The sequence below is a fragment of the Balaenoptera acutorostrata genome, chromosome 8 (assembly GCF_949987535.1).
Source record: "Balaenoptera acutorostrata chromosome 8, mBalAcu1.1, whole genome shotgun sequence".
Taxonomy (NCBI): Eukaryota; Metazoa; Chordata; class Mammalia; order Artiodactyla; family Balaenopteridae; genus Balaenoptera; species Balaenoptera acutorostrata.
This window is the reverse complement of record NC_080071.1, coordinates 13169118-13190803: the sequence shown is the minus strand read 5'-3', so window position 1 is coordinate 13190803 and position 21686 is coordinate 13169118. Positions and strand designations below refer to the sequence as shown.

The window sequence follows — 21686 nt, the reverse complement described above, 5'->3', positions numbered from 1 at the left end:
GAAAAATCTTTTCCCTTGAGAATAGGCCTTCGTTATGGAGAAGTGTAGGGTTAAGCCTCTTGCTCAGCTTGCTTGGGAGCCCATTCTCTCTCCTTTGCTGAAAAAAAATCAAATCAATATAATGGTTCTCACTTTAGAGTTGGAGTAAGGATTGGGTAGGAGGGAAAAGGAAGTAGAGAGTATTCCTGGCATTTGCCCACTCCACAAGGGCTGTGTTGCCAGGGCTCCATATTCAGACACTAATGAGTCTCTGCAATTGAATCGTTTTGGCTGTCTTTACCCTTTCCTTTGTGTCTGTCCATAAAGACAGTTGGAAAGCTTGCCAACCACCACCACCACCACTCCAAAAATGGCATTTCTTTTGTACCCATCATCTGTGGTCTTCCATGCCACAATCTCTGGAAAAAGCTCAAAAATAAATATTATTTTTAGGCACATAAGAACTTACCTTAAAAAAAGCCATTTATTAATTCTCTTGGTTTTATTTAGTCCAATAGGATGGGAGGTTTTCGTTATTTTTTCTTTTTGTTTGTTTCTTTTCTCTTCTTTCTCTTCCTTCGTCTTCCTCTAATACCAGGATAATTCAGATAATTGGGAAGTCAGGTCTTTATTAGAGATTAAATTTATACCATTATTTCACTTTTCTCTTTCTGTGAAACTTTCAAAACATTGAGTTAATTAAGATCAAATTTGTGGGATAATCAAGAGGAAGAATATAATTCTATCATGATATTTCCCATAATGGGATTGCCTAAAATGTGAATGGATATTTAAAATAAACACGTCTATTTCTCTTCCTTCACTTTGCTCTGTTGTTACATTATAACATCTTTTTAAAAATGTGCAATTCCTGACATTTTCAAGGGATCACCTCACCTTCAGGTGTTGCTTTGGAGCCTTCATTCCACTCATACTATTATGAATATCCTGTGTGGTGAACATTGCATATTTTCCACATTTTCGTTACCACTTTTAACAAAAGTGTCCATAATAAGGAAATGTGGGTGTTCTCTTGCAATTTCTGTGTGTGTGTTTGTGTGTATGACAGAGAAGGAAATTAGAGGTTAGACATCCCTGCCTTGAATACTTACTGTAATGAAGTTACAACTATGTATGTTTGGCACACATCGGTAGTATTCATGCTGAATAAGGGGCTATACAAATTACAGTTTTGTATAAATAAATAGTTTCATATATGTTGGTAATTCATGCACTGTCAAGTGACCCAAGGGACACTGATGCTTTCCAAGTTTTTTTTTCTTCCTTTGCTCAAAGGGACATGATTAGATGCTTTCGTTGATATGAGAGGAGAATGAAACAAATGCCCCTCCTTACACGCATCCCACAACTTGACAGACTGTAAAGTTGACCTTCAAAGTGTGCCTGCTTCATGTGTCTTGGCAGACCAGCACACCAACTGCTAGTTCTTCTCCCCATGGAAAGACTGGGAAATGTTACCCAGATGAAAGCAGATTCTATTAAATGTGGGCTTTAGCTAATTCCACCAGACAGCATTATGGTGCTGTAGTGAGGGGCAATATTGTTCATGGTTCTGGGGAACCATTGACTGAAACTGCCCTCCCTAACCAGGCAGGATAATAACCGCTTGCAGTTATCTCACAACAAGAGGTCCTAATAAGGAACATGGAACGGACAAGCTACCGCCAGCTGGAAGAATTCAGGAAGGGCCAAAAGGGAGAAGGAGACGCCAGCCCATAATATGTCCTGCCAACTTCCCAGAAACCTCTGTGCTGGAATCCATCTTGGCTGAGAGATTTGTGTGCCACCAGGAAGGATGCTGAGTCAGACCAAATATGGTACAAGCAAGATGACTGGCCAGAGACAACCCAGAAACTAACCCCATTACCATAAACCGGAGACTGCAAGCCACGTGGCAGAGTAGTTCTCCTGGTTTCCCTTACCCGGCTGGTCTCTGCCTGGGTGTCCCTTCCCAATAAAGTCTTTTGCTTTGTCAGCACGTGTGTCTCCTTGGACAATTCATTTCTGAGTGTTAGACAAGAGCCCACTCTCAGGTCCTGGAAGGAGTCCCCCCATCCTGCAACAGTTTCTTGTGGTATTTCTCCTCCAGGACCCATCAAATTGGGCATCTCTGGGAGATGCAGACTCAGAAGGTGATTAGCTGAATGGCCATTGATTCAGAAAGAGAAGCAAATCTTTTATATAATATCAATGTCTTCCTCTTATAAACCCACTGAGTATTTGGTAACAAATTTGTATACATAATGACAATTCATGGTTTCTTTGTGAGAGGTTCCAGTTTGAGTTCAGGCTGGTTTGGGAACAGGTCTGGGCATGTCTGATTAACTGCTAGTGTGGACCAAACAGATGCTGTAAGCCAAGGGGCTGGAGGATCTTCCTAGAGAGTAAGAGTATATTGAGGGGAAGGAGTTAGGCACTAAGGCACCGAGTCAGCTGTAAAGTCAGTTTTGTGATTCTGAGTATAGAATGGCGGCCCCCATGTAAATCTACATGTAGCCTAATGCAGTGGTTGCATATGTCGATCCTAGGAATAAACTCTGATACATGGGAAAACAAAATAATGCAAAATTCAAGGAGCTGTTTCACCAAATACTGTAAGATACCGGAGTGCAAGTAGGACTGATTTGAGGAATAGTTAATAGAATGTGACACAAAATGGAAAAAAACCATTATACATCACCACAAAACAGTTATTCAGTTTTAGCTCATTTTTTTGAGGGCACTAAGAAATGGAGTATTGGCTACAATTTGGTCAGTGTTCATATTTGTGAGTAGGTGTCCCCCAAGGACACCTAAGAATACATGGAAGGGACTTTACAGAGGTCTAGAAGTCTCACACTAGTAAAGACAGTGATAACTGAATTATTACTGTGAATGTGATTTCATTCATTTAAATAGATCATAAGTGATCTATTTAAAAAACAATATATTTTTCTTAAGTTGATCTATTTGAGTTGGACTAGCCTATGATATTTTAGAATTATGTTCACTATTTTTAATATAAATTGTGTCCAGACAAGCAAGACAGGAGAGCTTTTGAAGAAGAATTTAAGCATCATTTTCAAATTCCTTGACTCTATAAGAACTAATCAGCTAATTAATCAATGAGCTAATAGCTACTATGTATCTTTAAAGTGCCCAGTTCTGCCCTTCCATATTCCATTAAGAGATCATACTGGTTTCTCTCCCTAGATTTCATTTTTGTCTTTCTGCTCTTTAGTAACTTATATGAGACATCTGTGCACAATCTATCCAGCTGTGACTGAATTCCTGGTTTCAATGTTTTGCATTTTTTTTCCAACTCAAAAATTAAAGGCAAATTCCTGAGGATGGAAATATTTGGAAAATGGCTACAAAAGTAAATGGTTCCCAAGGGGCAAAACTTTAAAATCATACTTTTAATTACGGGCCCAATCATTCATAGCCTCTTTCTAGCAGCCCTCTAGTAAATATTATTCTTACAACCTGATTACATACATGACTCTCATGAATGGGTCTAATTCTACCTCAGATTTCAAGTGAACCGGGCCTGAAGCTCCTTCTTATATTATAGATGAAAATAACTTCTACTTGTCCTACTTACTGTATTGGGCTATCTTGTTACAGTGAGAGAATGGATCAGTAACATAGCAAAGCTTTTCTCATATCCCTGGAAATTAGAGCAACCCACCAGCTCTCTGCACCCAATATGGAAATTGGCTTAAAAATGAAATAAGAATCACGAGGCAAATTCATCCCTTCCCATCTGAACAGTCTTATAATTAACAAGGAGAAGAGACAAATACATATTCTCCCAGTTTAGCCCCCAAAAGGTAGGCTTTTCTCTCAATTGGTTTGCTTGTGTAACTGCCAGGTCACAATCTAGGAAGGGCCTCCATCCTGCCATGGAATAGGTTAATTTATTTGCATCCATTTTTCCATAAAGTACATTTTATTTTACCAGGTTTGCTGTTTGTGACCTCTTTGCTGTGAATCAAAGAATTGGATTTAAATATGTTTCAAGGTTTATCTTGGTGCATTTCTTGCTCACAAAACCGAAGAGTATGTAAGAGGCAAAACAGCATTTTGGCCAAGTCTCCACAGCAAAAATACATAAAGGTTTATTGTAGCAACTGACTAAATAACATGGGCAAAGACCCAGACTGTAAGTGCTAATTGTAAGTGCTTTAGACATATTTTTTCCTAACAATTAACACTTATTCCAGGATATCCTTCCCTGGCTTAAACATGTGAATGGATGACTGTTCCTTTTCAACTGGCAGCTGTAATGCTGATTTTAAAATCTAACAAGTTTTTCCAGTACCACTTCCAGTCTTACCATTACCAGCTGGATCTTCAACTGGAGCTCGTGCCAAATGTTTAATTTAAACAAGGATATCTATCAAACCTGAACTTGGAGTGTGCATGTTCCTTTCTTATGAAAAGTCCTGAGCCCTGGGGCCCCATCTGTTCTTGTGAAACTGCTGTCTGAAATGTACAATGAGATGGGATATTTGAATGGCATCCTATCCATCATACTGTATGGAATCATACTCTGAGTCATGTACTGGTATCTCTTACATCCAACTGCTTTGCCTTTTGAGCCCAATAATATTTATTCAAATGTTGGACTGGCTGAACAGTTGAGGCTTGGAGACCAGTTTTACTGGGATTAAATAACCAGTGAAAGATTTCAGCGAAGGGAACAGAAATATGAAGAGTGAAAATTATTTTACAAAAAAAACTGGCATTAATGAAAGACAGGCTTGCTTTTCAGATGATACTTTTTTTCCAAACCCATTTGTAAACTACTTTTTCTGCTATAGTTCTCAGATTGTATTGTCTACTGTTCATATGGGTTGAACCTGCCAGTTTTGACAAGTTGATAGAAGTCACTTTTCAGTGGAATAGTATCTGATTTATATTTTAATCTCCAAGTATTTAAGACCTGAGAAAGTTAGGATGCTTTCTGACTTTTTTAACAAAGGTCTACTGAAAAATATAAGGAAAATGTTGGCTCTGATAATTATAGATTTTGATGCTTAATGAAAAGGATAAGTCTAGCTCTGGAGTCAAACTCTGTGACCCTAATCCTGATGTGTGAGCCAGAACAAGTCACTACATGCCCCTTTGCTTCATGCATAACATGGAGAAAATAACTGTACCTACCACTGAGTGTGTATGTGAGGATCAAAAGAGTTGATATATTAAAACCCTTAGTATGGCATTTGGTGTCTGCTAAATGCATAATAAATATTAGCTATTCTTATTGTTGTGTCAAGTTATGAAATGTGATGGTTCTCTTGCCTTGAGAGTAACCTGTGCTGAACTGGACATACCTGTAGAACTTGATATATCTGGAGATGAAGGAAGACAATAGAAGTAAATAGATAGCCAAAACACGAAGTACTAAAAACTAGAATTGAGAACGCACGTTAGGCACCAAAGTAAAAAGGCTTATTTGGGCATATATCCTGATAATTAAGCTCAATGTATCCTTTCATTTAAACTAAAAATTCATTAAACTTTAGGCAAAGATGTAGGCATCTTAGCATTCTATGTGTGCACAGGGGCACACATAGAAACATACAGGAGGAAGGCAGACTGGGAGTTTCCCAGTGTATTAGTGCTGTATTTTATTTCCTGTATAAAGGCATAGCAACAGATCACCAGATCTTATAGAAGCAATACAATTTTTTTGTGTGTAATAATTCAGTGATGTAGCCATTGGCTCAGTCTATCCTGAGCCAAACTGACTTTGGGTATGAGATTTGAAAAGAATTATAGAAGCATTAAGAGGCTAAAGACTGTATTAATATACAGTTAATTGAGCTGTAAAAGTGATGGAGACTATCCTCTCGTCTCCTTTTTTTGCTGCTAACCACTCTTTTATAGTTTCTTTCACAGCTTCCCTTCTCTTGTTTATTTCTTTATTTTCAGGTCTTCCAGGAAGTTCCCAAGCCTCTTATGTCTATAAATTCTATTTCAGTAATTTAATTCACACTCACAGCTTCATTAGCAATAAGTGCTTTCCTAAAAATCTAGACATGAATTGACAACTGCCTGATGGATCCAGACCTTCCTTATGAAGCAATGGCATTTCATCCTTATCAAGACTAATATTCAAATCCACTAGCTTCCCGGGCAAACCAGAGCCTTTGTCTAAATTTCCTATTTCTGTAAATGGCACAGGCTTATTGCCTTAAGAATTAACTGTAACCACTGATGTTTTATTTTTCTTACCTTTCCCCATCCAATCCATTGTCAAACGTATAGAATTTTCACAATATCTTCTCCCATCTCCTCCTTTCCAGTTAAATGTCATCATTCTAATATAGGTCTTTATGGATACATTTGAAATAGCTTTGCCTGCTGGACAAGCTGCAAATGAGAGAGCTGATAAGACATCTGATTCAATTTTGGTAGCCTGTTAATCTATCACCTTGTTCCAAATCTTATCATTATCAAACTCATATTCCTTTTTTTTTTTTAACATCTTTATTGGAGTATAATTGCTTTACAATATTGTGTTAGTTTCTGCTGTATAACAAAGTGAATCAGCTATATGTATACATATATCCCCATATCCCCTCCCTCTTGGGCCTCCCTCCAACCCTTCCTATCCCTCCCCTCTAGGTGGACACAAAACACCGATCTGATCTCCCTGAGCTCTGCGGCTGCTTCCCACTAGCTATCTACTTTACATTTGGTAGTGTATATATGTCAGTGCTACTCTTTCACTATGGCCCAGCTTACCCTTCCCCCTCCCCATGTCCTCAAGTCCATTCTCTATGTCTGCACCTTTATTCCTGTCCTGCCCATAGATTCTTCACAACTTTCTTTTTTTTTTTAGATTCCAAATACATGTGTTAGCATATGGGATTTGTTTTTCTAGTTCTGACTTACCTCAGTCTGTATGACTGACTCTAGGTCAATCCACCTCACTACAAATAACTCAATTTCATTTCTTTTTATGGCTGAGTAATATTCCATTGTATATATGTGCCACATCTCTGTATCCATTTATCTGTCGATGGACACTTAGGTTGCTTCTGTGTCCTGGCTATGGTAAATAGTGCTGCAATGAACATTGTGGTACATGACTCTTTGAATAATGGTATTCTCAGGGTATATGCTCACTAGTGGGATTGCTGGGTCATGTGGTAGTTCTATTTTTAGTTTTTTAAGGAACCCTCATACTGTTCTCCATAGTGGCTGTATCAATTTACATTCCCACCAACAGTGCAAGAGGGTTTCCTTTTCTCCACACTCTCTCCAGCATTTATTGTTTGTAGATTATTTGATGATGGTCATTCTGACTGGTGTGAGGTGATACCTCATAGCAGTTTTGATTTGCATTTCTCTAATGATTAGTGATGATGAGCATCGTTTCATGTGTTTGTTGGCAATCTGTATATCTTCTTTGGAGAAATGTCTATTTAGGTCTTCTGCCCATTTTTGGATTGGGTTTTTTTTTTTTTTTGATATTGAGCTTCATGAGCTACTTGTATATTTTGGAGATTAATCTTTTGTCACTTGCTTCGTTTGCAAATATTTTCTCCCATTCTGATGGTTGTCTTTTCCTCTTGTTTATGGTTTTCTTTGCTGTGCAAAAGCTTTTAAGTTTCATTAGTTCCCATTTGTTAATTTTTGTTTTTATTTCCATTTCTCTAGGAGGTGGGTCAAAAAGGATCTTGCTGTGATTTATCTCATAGAGTGTTCTGCCTATGTTTCCCTCTAAGAGTTTTATAGTGTCTGGCCTTACATTTAGGTCTTTAATCCATTTTGACTTTATTTTTGCGTATGGTGTTAGGAAGTGTTCTAATTTCATTCTTTTCCATGTAGCTGTCCAGTTTTCCCAGCACCACTTATTGAAGAGGTTGTCTTTTCTCCATTGTATATTCTTGCCTCCTTTATCAAAGATAAGGTGACCATATGTGCGTGGGTTTATCTCTGGGCTTTCTATCCTGTTCCATTGATCTATATTTCTGTTTTTGTGCCAGTACCATACTGTCTTGATTCCTGTTGCTTTGTAGTATAGTCTGAAGTCCAGGAGCCTGATTCCTCCAGTCTGTTTTTCTTTCTCAAGATTGCTTTGGCTATTCGGGGTCTTTTTGTTTCCATACAAATTGTGAAACTTTTTGTTCTAGTTCTGTGAAAAGTGCCATTGATAGTTTGATAGGGATTGCACTGAATCTGTAGACTGCTTTGGGTAGTATAGTCATTTTCACAATGTTGACTCTTCCAATCCAAGAACATGGGACATCTCTCCATCTGTTTGTATCATCTTTAATTTCTTTCATCAGTGTCTTATAGTTTTCTGCATACAGGTCTTTTGTCTCCTTAGGAAGGTTTATTCCCAGATATTTTATTCTTTTTGTTGCAATAGTAAATGGGATTGTTTCCTTAATTTCTCTTTCAGATTTTTCATCATTAGTGTATAGGAACACAAGAGATTTCTGTGCATTAATTTTGTATCCTGCCACTTTAACAAATTCATTCATTAGCTCTAGTAGTTTTCTGGTAGCATCTTTAGGATTCTCTATGTAGAGTATCATGTCATTTGCAAACAGTGACAGTTTTACTTCTCTTCCGATTTGGATTCCTTTTATTTCTTTTTCTTCTCCGGTTGCTGTGGCTAAAAATTCCAAAATTGTGTTGAATATAGAGGTGAAAGTGGGCAACCTTGTCTTATTCCTGACCTTAGAGGAAATAGTTTCAGATTTTCACCATTGAGAATGATGTTGGCTGTGGGTTTGTCATATATGGCCTTTATTATGTTAAGGTAGGTTCCCTCTATGCCAACTTTCTGGAGAGTTTTTATCATAAATGGCTGTTGAATTCTGTCGAAAGCTTTTTCTGCATCTATTGAGATTATCATATGGTTTTTATCTTTCAGTTTGTTAATATGGTGTATCACATTGATTGATTTGCATATATTGAAGAATCCTTGCATTCCTGGGATAACCCCCACTTGATCATGTTATATGATCCTTTTAATGTGCTGTTAGATTCTGTTTGCTAGTATTCTGTTGAGGATTTTTGCATCTATGTTCATCAGTGATATTGGCCTGTAGTTTTCTTTTTTTGAGACACCTTTGTCTGGTTTTGGTATTAGGGTGATGGTGACCTCATAGAATGAGTTTGGGAGTGTTCACCCCTCTGCTATATTTTGGAAGAGTTTGAGAAGGAAAGGTGTTAGCTCTTCTCTAAATGTTTGATAGAATTCACCTGTGAAGCCATCTGGTACTGGGCTTCTGTTTGTTGGAAGATTTTTAATCACAGTCTCAATTTCAGTGTTTGTGATTGGTCTGTTCATATTTTCTATTTCTTCCTGGTTCAGTCTTGGAAGGTTGTACTTTTCTAAGATTTGTCCATTTCTTCCAGGTTGTCCATTTTATTGGCATAGAGTTGCTTGTAGTAGTCTCTCATAATCCTTTGTATTTCTGCAGTGTCAGTCGTTACTTCTCCTTTTTCATTTCTAATTTTGTTGATTTGAGTCTTCTCCCTTTTTTTCTTGATGAGTCTGGCTAATGGTTAATCAATTTTGTTTATCTTCTCAAAGAACCAGGTTTTAGTTTTATTGATCTTTGTTATTGTTTCTTTCATTTCTCTTTATTTCTGATCTGATCTTTATGACTTTTTTCCTTCAGCTAACTTTGGGGGTTTTTTTTTGTTCTTCTTTCTCTAATTGCTTTAGGTTTAAGGTTAGGTTGTTTATTTGAGATTTTTCTTGTTTCTTGAGGTAGGATTGTATTGCTATAAACTTCCCTCTTCGAACTGCTTTTGTTGCATCCCATAGGTTTTGGGTTGTCGTGTTTTTATTTTCATTTGTTTCTAGGTATTTTTTGATTTCCTCTTTGATTTCTTCAGTGATCTCTTGGTTATTTAGTAGTGTATTGTTTAGTCTCCATGTGTTTGTACTTTTTACAGACTTTTTCCTGTAATTGATATCTAGTCTCATAGCATTGTGGTCAGAAAAAATACTTGATGCAATTCCAATTTTCTTAAATTTACCAACGCTTGATTTGTGACACAAGATATGACCTATCCTGGAGAATGTTCCATGAGCAATTGAGAAGAAAGTGTATTCTGTTGTTTTTGGATGGAATGTCCTATAAATATCAATTAAGTCTATCTGGTCTAATGTGTCTTTTAAAGCTTGTGTTTCCTTATTTATTTTCTTTGTGGATGTTCTGTCCACTTTTTGAACGTGGACAAGTCACCTACTATGATTGTGTTACTGTCGATTTCCCCTTTTATGGCTGTTAGCATTTGCCTTATGTATTGAGGTGCTCCTATGTTGGATGCATAAATATTTACAATTGTTATATCTTCTTCTTGGATTAATCCCTTGATCGTTATGTAGTGTCCTTCTTTGTCACTTGTAATAGTCTTTATTTTAAAGTCTATTTTGTCTGATATGAGAATTGCTACTACAGCTTGTCCTGGACTTGGCCCTCCCACCTCGGATTTCCATTTGTATGGAATATCTTTTTCCATCCCTTCACTTTCAGTCTGTATGTGTCCCTAGGTCTGAAGTGGGTCTCTTGTAGACAGCGTATATATGGGTCTTGTTTTTGTATCTATTTAGCCAGTCTATGTCTTTTGGTTGGAGCATTTAATCCATTCACATTTAAGGTAATTATCAATATGTATGTTCCTATTACCATTTTCCTAATTGTTTGGGTTTGTTACTGTAGGTTTTTTCCCTCTCTTGTGTTTCCTGCCTGGAGAAGTTCTTTTAGCATTTGTTGTAAAGCTGGTTTGGTGGTGCTGAATTCCCTAACTTTTTCTTGTCTATAAGGCTTTTAATTTCTCTGTCGAATCTGAATGAGATCCTTGCTGGGTAGAGTAATCTTGGTTGTAGTTTTTTCCCTTTCATCACTTTAAATGTTCTCTGCCATTCCCTTCTGGCTTGCAGATTTTCTGCTGAAAGATCAGCTGTTAACCTTATGGGGTTTCCCTCGTATATTATTTGTTGCTTTTCCCTTGCTGCTTTTAATATTTTTTCTTTGAATTCAATTTTTGAAACTTTGATTCATATGTGTCTTGGCATGTTTCTCCTTGGATTTATCCTGTATGGGAGTCTCTGTGCTTCCTGGACTCGACTGACTATTTCCTTTCCCATGTTCGGGAAGTTTTCAAATATAATCTCTTCAAATATTTTCTCAGACCCTTTCTTTTTCTCTTCTTCTGGGACCCCTATAATTAGAATGTTGGCATTTAATGTTGTCCCAGAGGTCTCTGAGACTGTCCTCAATTCTTTTCATTCTTTTTTCTTTATTCTGCTCTGCGGCAGTTATTTCCACTCTTTTATCTTCCGGGTCACTTATCTGTTCTTCTGCCTCAGTTATTTTGCTATTGATTCCTTCTAGAGAATTTTTAATTTCATTTATTGTGTTGTTCATCATTGTTTGTTTGCTCTTTAGTTCTTCTAGGTCCTTGTTAAACGTTTCTTGTATTTTCTCCATTCTATTTCCAAGATTTTGGATCATCTTTACTATCATTACCCTGAGTACTTTTTCAGGTAGACTGCCTATTTCCTCTTCATTTGTTTTGTCTGGTGGGTTTTTACCTTGCTCCTTCAACTGCTGCATATTTCTCTGTCTTCTCATTTTGTTTAACTTACTGTGTTTTGGGTCTCCTTTTCACAGGCTGAAGGTTCGTAGTTCCTGTTGTTTTTGGTGTCTGCCCCCAGTGGGTAAGGTTGGTTCAGTGGCTTGTGTAAGCTTCCTGGTGGAGGGGACTGGTGCCTGTGTTCTGGTGGGTGGGGCTGGATCTTGTCTTTTTGGTGGGCAGGGCTGCATCCAGTGGTATGTTTTGGGTTGTCTGTGAACTTAGTATGACTTTAGGCAGCCTCTCTGCTAATGGGTGGGTTTGTGTTCCTGTCTTGCTAGTTATTTAACATGGGGTGTCCAGCGCTGGAGCTTGCTGCCCATTTGGGTGAGCTGGGTCTTAGTGTTGAGATGAATTTCTCTGGGATAGTTCTTCCCAATTGATATTACTTGGGGCAGGGAGGTTTCTGGTGGTCCAATGTCCTGGACTTGGCCCTCCCACCTCAGAGGCTCAGGTCGGACACCCGGCAGGAGTACCAAGACCCTGCCAGCCACACAGTTCAGAAGAAAAGGAAGAAAGAAAAAAAAAACCAAAAACAGACCCCCAAAAACCGAACAGACAGAACCCTAGGACAAATGGTAAAAGCAAACCTATACAGACAAAATCTCACAAAGAAGCATACACATACACACTCACAAAAAGAGAAAAAGGAGGAAAAAATATATATATATATAAAAGAAGAGAGCAACCAAACCAATAAACAACTCCACCAATGATAATAAGCACTAAATACTAAACTGAGAAACATAAAACCAGAAACAAATTAGATGCAGAAAGCAAACCGCAAGTCTACAGTTGCTTCTAAAGTCCACTGCCTCATTTTTGGGAACATTCGTTGTCTATTCAGGTATTCTTCAGATGCAGGGTTTATCAAGTTGATTGTGGGGATTTAATCTGCTGCTCCTGAGGCTGCACGGAGAAATTTCCCTTTCTCTTCTTTGTTCACACAGCTCCTGGGGTTCAGCTTTGGTTTTGGCCCTGCCTCTGAGTGTTGACCACCCTCAGGCATCTGTTCCCTGCCCAGACAGGAGGGGTTAAAGCAGCAGCTGATTAGGCCTCTCTTGCTCTCTCAGGCTGGGGAGAGGGAGGGGTATGGTAGTCATAATTGGAATGTGGGGCCAGCCTGAGGTGGCAGAGGCTGATGTGACATTGCAACAGCCTGAGGCTCGCCGTGTGTTCTCCCGGGGAAGTTGTCCCTGGATCATGGGACCCTGGCAGTGGCGGGCTGCACAGGCTCCCGGGAGGGGAGGTGTGGGTAGTGACCTGTGCTTGCACACAGGCTTCTTGGTGGCTGCAGCAGCAGCATTAGCAGCTCATGTCCATCTCTGAGGTCCAAGCTGATAGCTGCATCTCACACCTGTCTCTGGAGCTCACTTAGGTTGTGCTCTGCCTTCTGTGAGAACACTGGGAAGGAATCCCCTCTCCTTGTGCACCCGAAACAGAGGTCTCTTGTGTCTCTGGCAGGTCCAGAGTTTTACAGATTCCCTGCCAGCTAGCTGTGGTGCACTAGCCCCCTTCAGGCTGTCTTCACACAGCCAACCCCAGTCCTCTCCCTGGGGTGTGAACTTCAAAGCCCGAGCCTCAACTCCCAGCCCCGGCCCGTACCAGTGGGTGAGCAGACAAGCCTCTGGGGCTGGTGAGTGCTGGTCGGCACTGATCCTCTGTGCAGGAATCTCTCCACTTTGCCCTCTGCACCCCTGTTGTTGCACTCTCCTCCATGGCTCTGAAGCTCCCCCGTCCCCACCCACCCCCTGTCTCCGCCAGTGAAGGAGATTCCTAGTGTGTGGAAATTTTTCCTCCTTCACAGCTCCCTCCCAGAGGTGCAGGTCCCATCCCTATTCTTTTGTCTCTGTTTTTTCTTTTTGCTTTTGCCCTACCCAGGTATGTGCGGATTTTCTTGCCTTTTGGGAAGTCTGAGGTCTTCTGTCAGCGTTCACTAGGTGTTCTGTAGGAGTTGTTCCACATGTAGATGTATTTTTGATGTATTTATGGGGAGAAAGGTGATCTCCACTTCTTACTCCTCTGCCATCTTGAAGGTCTCCACCCAAACTCATATTCTTGAAGCAATTATAAGAACTGCCATAGTCATGGTGGTTAAAATTCTGCCCTTTCTTTGCTTGAAACCTTTAATAACTTCTTATTGTTTATCTTAGAAGTCCTAAATATTTTACCACATCACACCCATGATATTACATATTCAGTCTAGTGATATATTTCCATGTGTTATTATAAGAATGAAATGATAAATCCTTCCCTTTCTTCCGCACTCAAGAAAACATAGCAAAATGCAATTCTAGGATGGGACTGCCTGTGAACCCTCTCTTAGAAAAACAACAATTTAGCCAATGAAAGTTTTTTAGAAAATAATTTAAAGTCTCAAGAAATTGTAGTAAAGGAAATAGAGAAACATTCATTCAAGAAAATCTACTAAACCTTAGTTAGAACAGCAAGAATCTGTGGCATTTGTGCTACAATCCAAAACATACAGAAAAATAGGAATAGAAGAGAACTACTTCAACTTAATAGAGAATATCTGCAAGAATCCTACAGGTAACTTTACACTTAATGGTGAATAGTGAATGCTTTCCCCTAAAATCAGAAGCAAGGCAAGGATGTTCACTTGTACCCCTCTTATTCAACATAATACTAAAATTCTAGCAAGTGCAAGAAGGTAAGAAAAGGACATAAAATGCTTATAGATCAGACATAGCAAATCCCAAGGTATGTGTGTGTATATATATATGTGTGTGTGTGTGTGTGTGTGTGTGTGTGTATATATATATATAATATCTGTACATGTATTGTTATTATTGTTATATATATATATACCTTCCTAAAACCTTGTATATATACCTCCTACAACTAATAAATTAGTTCAACAAGGTCTTAGGATGTATGATTAACATACAAAAGTCATTTACATTTCTATATATTAGCAATGAATATGTAGGCATCAAAATTAAAAATACACTGTTATTTACAGTCATTTAAAAAAATGGAATACTTAACTGCAAACATAACAATACATGTACAGATATTATAGCTAAAAACTACAAAATGCTGATGAAAGAAATCAAAGATCTAAATAGATCAGGAGTCTGACCATATTCATGTTTATGTTCATGGACTGGAAAACTCAACTAAATGCTGGCAAGGGATGCAGAAAAACTTGGTTACTCATGCATTGCTTACGGGAATGTAAAATGGAACAGTCCCTCTGAAGAATATTGCAGTTTCTTAAAAAACTAAACATGAAACTGCCTATGACTCAGCAATATTTCACTCCTGGCCTTTTATCTCAGAGGAGTAAAAATTTATGGTCACACAAAAACTTGTACATGAATGTTTATAGCAGCTTTATTCATAATAGCACCAAACTAGAAACAACCTGAAAGTCCTTCAGTGGGTAAATGATTAAACTGTGGTATATTTATACCATAGAACTGTACATAGCAATAAAAAAGAGATTAAAAAAAGAGATATTGATATACAATAAGCTGGATTATTCTTCATAAAATTATGATGAGTGAAAAAGGCCAAACCAAATATGATACCATTTACATAACATTCTTGAAATGACAAAGTTATAGGAATGGAGAACAGATTCATGTTTGCCAGGGGTTAAGGAGGAGTCAGTGGTGGGAGGGAAGAGGGTAGGGCTACAAAAGGGCAAAGTGAGGGATACTTCTGGTGGTAGAAATGTTCTGTATCTTGACTATTAATATCAATATCTTGCTTGTGATATTGTACTATAGTTTTGTAAGATGTTACCATTGGTTGAACCTGGGTAAAGGGAACACAGGACCTCTGTATTATTTCTTACAGCTGCATATGAATCTATGATTATCTCAGAAAAACAACTCTATTAAAAATACTTCACCTAATTCAGGTATTTAATCAGGGGTCTATAAACTATGAATAAAATTATAACTTTCATTGGTTGGGAATTCTAATCATCAAAACTGAGAAAGAATTGAGAAAAGAATCAAAAGTGGAAATGAAAATGAATAAAATTTCTTATAAGACAGTCAAAGATAAAGTAGCACAATTCTTCTTTCTCTTTGTCACTTGCTTGCTGTGTGTGTGTGTGTGTGTGTGTGTGTGTGCATGACCTCATGTGTACGTGTGAGTGCACTGTATGAATTGTTTCCAATTTAAAAAATTAAGGAATAGGGGAGAAGAAATAGAAAGTTTGAAATGAGCTTCAAATTGTCACCCCTTGAAGACTAAGGCACTCATTCCCTCAGCTGCTAGGAATGTAGGTTGTTGATTGCTCCCAGCTGTGTCCCTCATCCAGCATTGTCTTTGGCCTAAGGAAGATGCTTCTCCCAAGGTTATGCCTGGGTAAGCCCACATCCAATAACTAGTAGATGCCTGGATTCAGGACAACTCTGAAAGGATAGCACAGCATGAAGTCTCTATCTAGTAATCTTATTCTCCAAGGAATCCAATCTAAGACAACTGATGCCAGGTGTGCTCCTAGAAAGACCAGTGTAAAGTGGGATTCAGGGGCTCCATCACCTCCCAGCTGGCTGACAATAAAAGCTCCATCACTGATAGCCCTTTGCCTGCCATAGTGGTGCGATTGTGAGCTGGAATGTGATACTAGTGGAAGGAAATGGACTGAGTGGTTCAATAAGGTATTTGTCAGTTATGGAAGTACTGATTGTATGTATTAAGGAATCAGATTACAGGTGCTGAGTGCTATCAATCAATTGGAGAAAGACAATGGCAGACTGGAAATGATTAATCAAAATTTAAGCAGAGGGGCTTCCCTGGTGGCGCAGTGGTTGAGAATCTGCCTGCCAATGCAGGGGACACGGGTTCAAGCCCTGGTCTGGGAAGATCCCACATGCCGCGGAGCAACTGGGCCCATGAGCCACAACTACTGAGCCTGCGCGTCTGGAGCCTGTGCTCCGCAACAAGAGAGGCCGTGATAGTGAGAGGCCCGCGCACCGCGATGAAGAGTGGCCCCTGCTCGCCACAACTAGAGAAAGCCCTAGCACAGAAACGAAGACCCAACACAGCCATAAATAAATAAATAAACCCAAAGTTTAAAAAAAAAAAAATTTAAGCAGAAGTGTGAAAGCCCAAGAACCTCCTGGACAGCATAGAGAGACTCTCATCTCCTGAAGTCAAAGGATAAAAAAAGGTGACGGTAGGGTTCAGGATTTAATTACATACGTAGTAGGATTCTAAAGAAGGTTGCCTTTTCAAACCCAGCCGTTACTCTATACCAAGTCCTGATTAGGAAGGAATAGAATTCTGAGACTTGGGCTGGGAAAATCTGAGCTTGATACACTCCAGAATATTGAAATCTTAGTTCTCTGAGCACTTAAGCCTCCTAGAAGTGACCTATTCTTTCTTAATATAGACTGGTGAGGGGGGGTACCAACATGCTTTAGAAACTCAGTTATGGCTGTCTCCACAGCAGTATTCCAGGACTGATCATAGGAGATGATGTTACGGAACTGGGCTCTCTAGTAGCATTGAGATGATTGGAACACAAATAATTGAGGACAGCTGGTTCCGATACTTCACTATCAGAAGATAATTGTCACAATTATCATAATAAATGGCAAGGTCAGAATGGCGATCTTGGGCCTGACCCACAAAGTATGGAGATGGTTCAGTGAACATTGTGCTCCAAGGGGCAAAAACATCGATAGATGTGCCACCGACAAGGGCATTGTTTAAACAATCTATAATTGTTTAATCAGAAGGAATCAAGGATGAATGTTCAGAAGGCTGAGCTCAGTCTCCCCAAGAAAAAGTCACAAATCCCTTGCTTAATTTCTGGGCCTGAGCCAATTATAATATCCAGACTCCACTGACTGAGGGAGAGGCTCAGTATAAATGAAGAAGGATCCCAAACACTAAGGCAAGTATAGATAGAAAGGATTTCCTAGTTCTTACAAAGGAACTTACAGCTATTTAGTCCTATAACCATATACTAGGAAAGGGAAATACCCAGACGTTTTGAGGACAGTTGAACACAATACCCAAGAGATACTGATACTCAGGAACCCAAAAGGTCATCCTGGTCCCCTGTTAGAGTGGGATCCTGTGACAGCCAGATAATAAATGGGGTTCTGGCACCAGATTTACAAGGAGTAAATCTACTTGGTCCACAGACTTACCTGGTAGACATTTCCATTGTTCCAAAATGTTTAATTTGAAACAACATATTGGTAATGGCAAAACTCTCATGTTGGCTTGTAAGAGCCATTAAAGTGGGGAAGACTAAGTGGAAGTCCTGAAACTAACCCCATCCCAACCAAGATAGCAAATCCAAAGCAATATTTTATCCCAGGGACATGACAAAGATGACTGTCACCTATAAAGACTTAAAGAATGTAGACGTGATGGTCACCATAATGTCCCAATATAATCCACAATTCTGGCCTCTACAGAAACCAGTTGGATCCTGGAGGATCACTGTAGACAACCATAAACTTAAACAAATAGTAGTTCCATTTAGAGCTGAGGTGCCAGATGTGATAGCTTAGCTAGAACAGAGTAAAATGACTTTAGGGGCATTTTATGTAGCATTGATGTAGTGAATACATTCTTCTATCCATATCAGCAGAGCATTAGAAGCAATTTATATTGACACATCTAGACATAACATTATAATGTCATTTTGGTCCACACCATTTTAATCAGCCCAAATGAGCATGAAGTGGCAGGCACCTGGAGACCTTGATAAGATCCATCATGCTCCAGAAAGTAGGAGCTAATCCCTACAAATACTCAGTGAAGATTTGTAAGAGTTCAGTGGTCTGGGACATGCTAGAATATTCCCTCCAAAGTAAAGGAGAAAGTAGTGCATCTTATAACACCCAATTAAAAAAAAAACCACACGCAACACAATGGCACAACACTGTATCCACAGTTGGGAACACTGCTGTGACCCACTTAGAGAGTGACATGGAAAATGTCCAGATTTCAGTGGGTAGTAGACCCAGAAAGAGAAAGGGCTCTGTCTCTGGGATGTGCACAGCCCTGTCACTTGTTTCCTATAAACAGGCAGGTGTTTGTATGAGATAAGATGCTCTGTGAGGTTTATGGCAAGCAACCCAAAGGTTCTGGAAGAAGTCCATGCCACCTGAAGCCCAGAACTATATACCATTTAAAAATCCATTCCTGATGTGTTATTAGGTCCTGGTATTATCTGGTCATGAGACATCAAGGGACCATACTGCCAGAGCCATATATCATGAGTTGGCTTTTGCCAGATTCATCAAGTCATAAGAAGTGGGCCAGCAGCACTTCGTTTCAAGATAGAAATGGTACATTCATGATTAACATGAGCGGGACCAAAAGGCACAAGTAAGCTGCATGAGCAGGTGACAGAGTCATCTACCCCCATTGCATTGGCTCCTTACCCTCAGATACTCTGGTCACGCAAGAAGTCCTGTAGGAGTAGCTGATAGAGGGAGAAAGTGGCGGCGTTTGGTTTGAAGATGGTTCAACTCAGTGTGTGCATGCTGAAAATGAACTGCTTCTGATCCCACTGAGGGATGACCTTGAAAGGTAGCAGTGAGAGAAATCCTCAGGATAAACAGTTTTCAGTGGTGGATCTTGTCACTGACATTGTGTGGAAAAAGAAGTGGCCCAAGGTAACAAAACATATGGCTCCTTGTTCCAGGTCCTAGAAGAAGAAAGATTAGAAGATTGGAGACAGGAAGGTCTGAGGTAGGGTAGATAGACTTATGGGAGTGGGCATGAAGTGTGAATATCTTTATAGCTCTTGTTAACACCTACCAAAAAACATCCACCGAAGAAGGGCCACTGAACCACGAAGCGGACAGTCTCTCTCCTCAGTCCTGGCACAATGAGCGTGTGAGTGGAGTAGCCACGGTAGCAGAAATAGAGGCTACACATAAGGCCAATGGTGTGGACTCTCACCCGGTAGGGCTCACGTAGACTTTGCCTCTGTCTAATGTTCAACCTGTCAGCAACAGAGGCCAGTGTTAAACTCTGGTTACAGCACCATCCATCAATTACAATCAGCTACTTGGTGGCGGGTTGATTACATTGAACTCCTTTCACTCTGCCAGAAGGCAGCAATTCATCTTTACCTAGATTATCACATATTTGCCCTTTCCTGCCCACAGGAGCTTGGCCAGCACCACTATCTGAGGGCTTGGAGACTGTTTGAGCTACTGACATCGGTTCTCACAAAATATTGCCTCAAAAGAAAGGACCCACAAAGCAGTGAAGAGGTACAGATGTAGACACTGACTATGGAATCCGCTGGTCCCGTCACATACGGCATCACTCGGAAGCTGCCAGCATGATGCAGTGTGAAAATATCTTTTGAGGATGCACATAGAGTGCGAATTTGAAGATGATACTTTGAATGGCATAGTGTCCTTCAGGACAGGACATATACCCCAAATCAGTGATGATTTTAAGGTGCTGGGCCTTTAATAGGTAGAAAACATGAGTCTAGGAACCTAGGGCTAGAAGTATGAGAAAGCCTGCTTGTCATCATTCCCATTCTACCCATGGGAGGGGTTGGTGTTTCCTGCCCCAAATCCTTAATCTCTTGTGGATCTAGAGTTCCTTGTTCCCAGGGGGGAAATGTTTCCATTATGGCATACTTTTACTAGAAAGAGAGAAATCACAATTAGGTGAATATTTCAAGATTTTTAAATGACTGCTCAAGGCTACTTCACTTTATCCATTAATGAATCTATTTGATTCTCCCTCCAGCTCCCAAAATGTAAAATAACCATTAACCATAGTGAATATTATTGAGAAAATTTCTGAAAAATTATTCACCCTAGTACCCAATTTCTAGGAAAGATCCTAGCATATCATAGATTCTCAGTGTTTGATGAATGGATGGGTACATGAATGAATCTTTGGCAGCAAATGTGAAGCAACTGAAAAATACAAATATAGAATTGTGTGATGAAGTCTTTTGGAATCTTGAACTTATACTAGAGCTAAAAAACACGGGTTGCTACTTCATGATGATGAAAAATAATTACTTCAGTAATAAGAGCCAGCATTACAACTGAACTTTTGGCTTAAAAATGCTCAACCCATTAAATGTCCTCATATCATGTTGTAAAAGTATAAAGAGATGAGATAGATGTTAAAGGTATTGCTGTAATAAATTGACATTTGGTGATATTATAAGAAGTAAGGACAAAAGAAGTAGAAACCCTCATAATATAATAGGTATGTGACCAACACTTGGGCTTTAGTGAACACAGTGTTCTTGATTTAAAAATTGTAAAGTGTGTATTTGTTTTTTCATAGTACTCCAGACAAGGCTTACCGGTTTTTCTTCTAAAAGATATAAAGTTAAACTAAGTATTTACTATGACTATCAGGATCTTTAACCGAAATTCTAAATCTTGCCCATTTCTTGTAGAAAAAATAAAATGGTAAAATTTTAATTTTAATTAGTTATCCTCTATGTGTGGAGACATCCTACTACACTGTGTCTATTAGTGTTTACTTATTTATTTAATAAACATTTAAGTCGCACTTACTAAGTTAGTAAGTAGCATTTAGCACTTGCCAAAATGAATCCATGTAATTCTCATAGCATTATGTGGATCATTTTCTCCACTTTACAGAGAGAGAACTGGAAATGCAGAGATTAAGTGCCTAAGGTCGCAAGGTATACAGTAAGTGGGAGCTGGGACTTGAACCCAGACAGTCTCCTGAGGCCATGCTCTTTTTTTTTTTTTTTTTTTAAAGATTTATTGATTGATTGATTACTATGTTGGGTCTTCATTTCTGTGCTAGGGCTTTCTCCAGTTGCGGCGAGCGGGGGCCACTCTTCATCACGGTGCGCGGGCCTCTTCACTGTCGCGGCCTCTCTTGTTGCGGAGCACAGGCTCCAGAAGCGCAGGCTCAGTAGTTGTGGCTCACGGGCCTAATTGCTCCGCGGCATGTGGGATCTTCCCAGACCAGGGCGCGAACCCGTGTCCCCTGCATTGGCAGGCGGATTCTTAACCACTGAGCCACCAGGGAAGCCCCGGCCATGCTCTTTAAGACTACGGTGTATTTCCTCTCTAAGTATCTGCTCCCAGGGTAAACATGAATGAATTATACAAATAATT

General features: G+C 39.4%; 1 long non-coding RNA gene across 1 annotated transcript; it reads right to left on the bottom strand.

Moving 5' to 3' along the window:
• Window positions 1-449: 449 nt before the first annotated feature.
• On the bottom strand, window positions 450-19859 carry LOC103007391 (uncharacterized). Its single transcript, XR_451078.2, has 4 exons — window positions 19366-19859; window positions 18987-19252; window positions 6223-6360; window positions 450-567 (listed from the first exon to the last, which is right to left on the bottom strand). It is a non-coding gene; the product is annotated as an uncharacterized LOC103007391 (long non-coding RNA).
• Between the last annotated feature and the right edge of the window lie 1827 nt (window positions 19860-21686).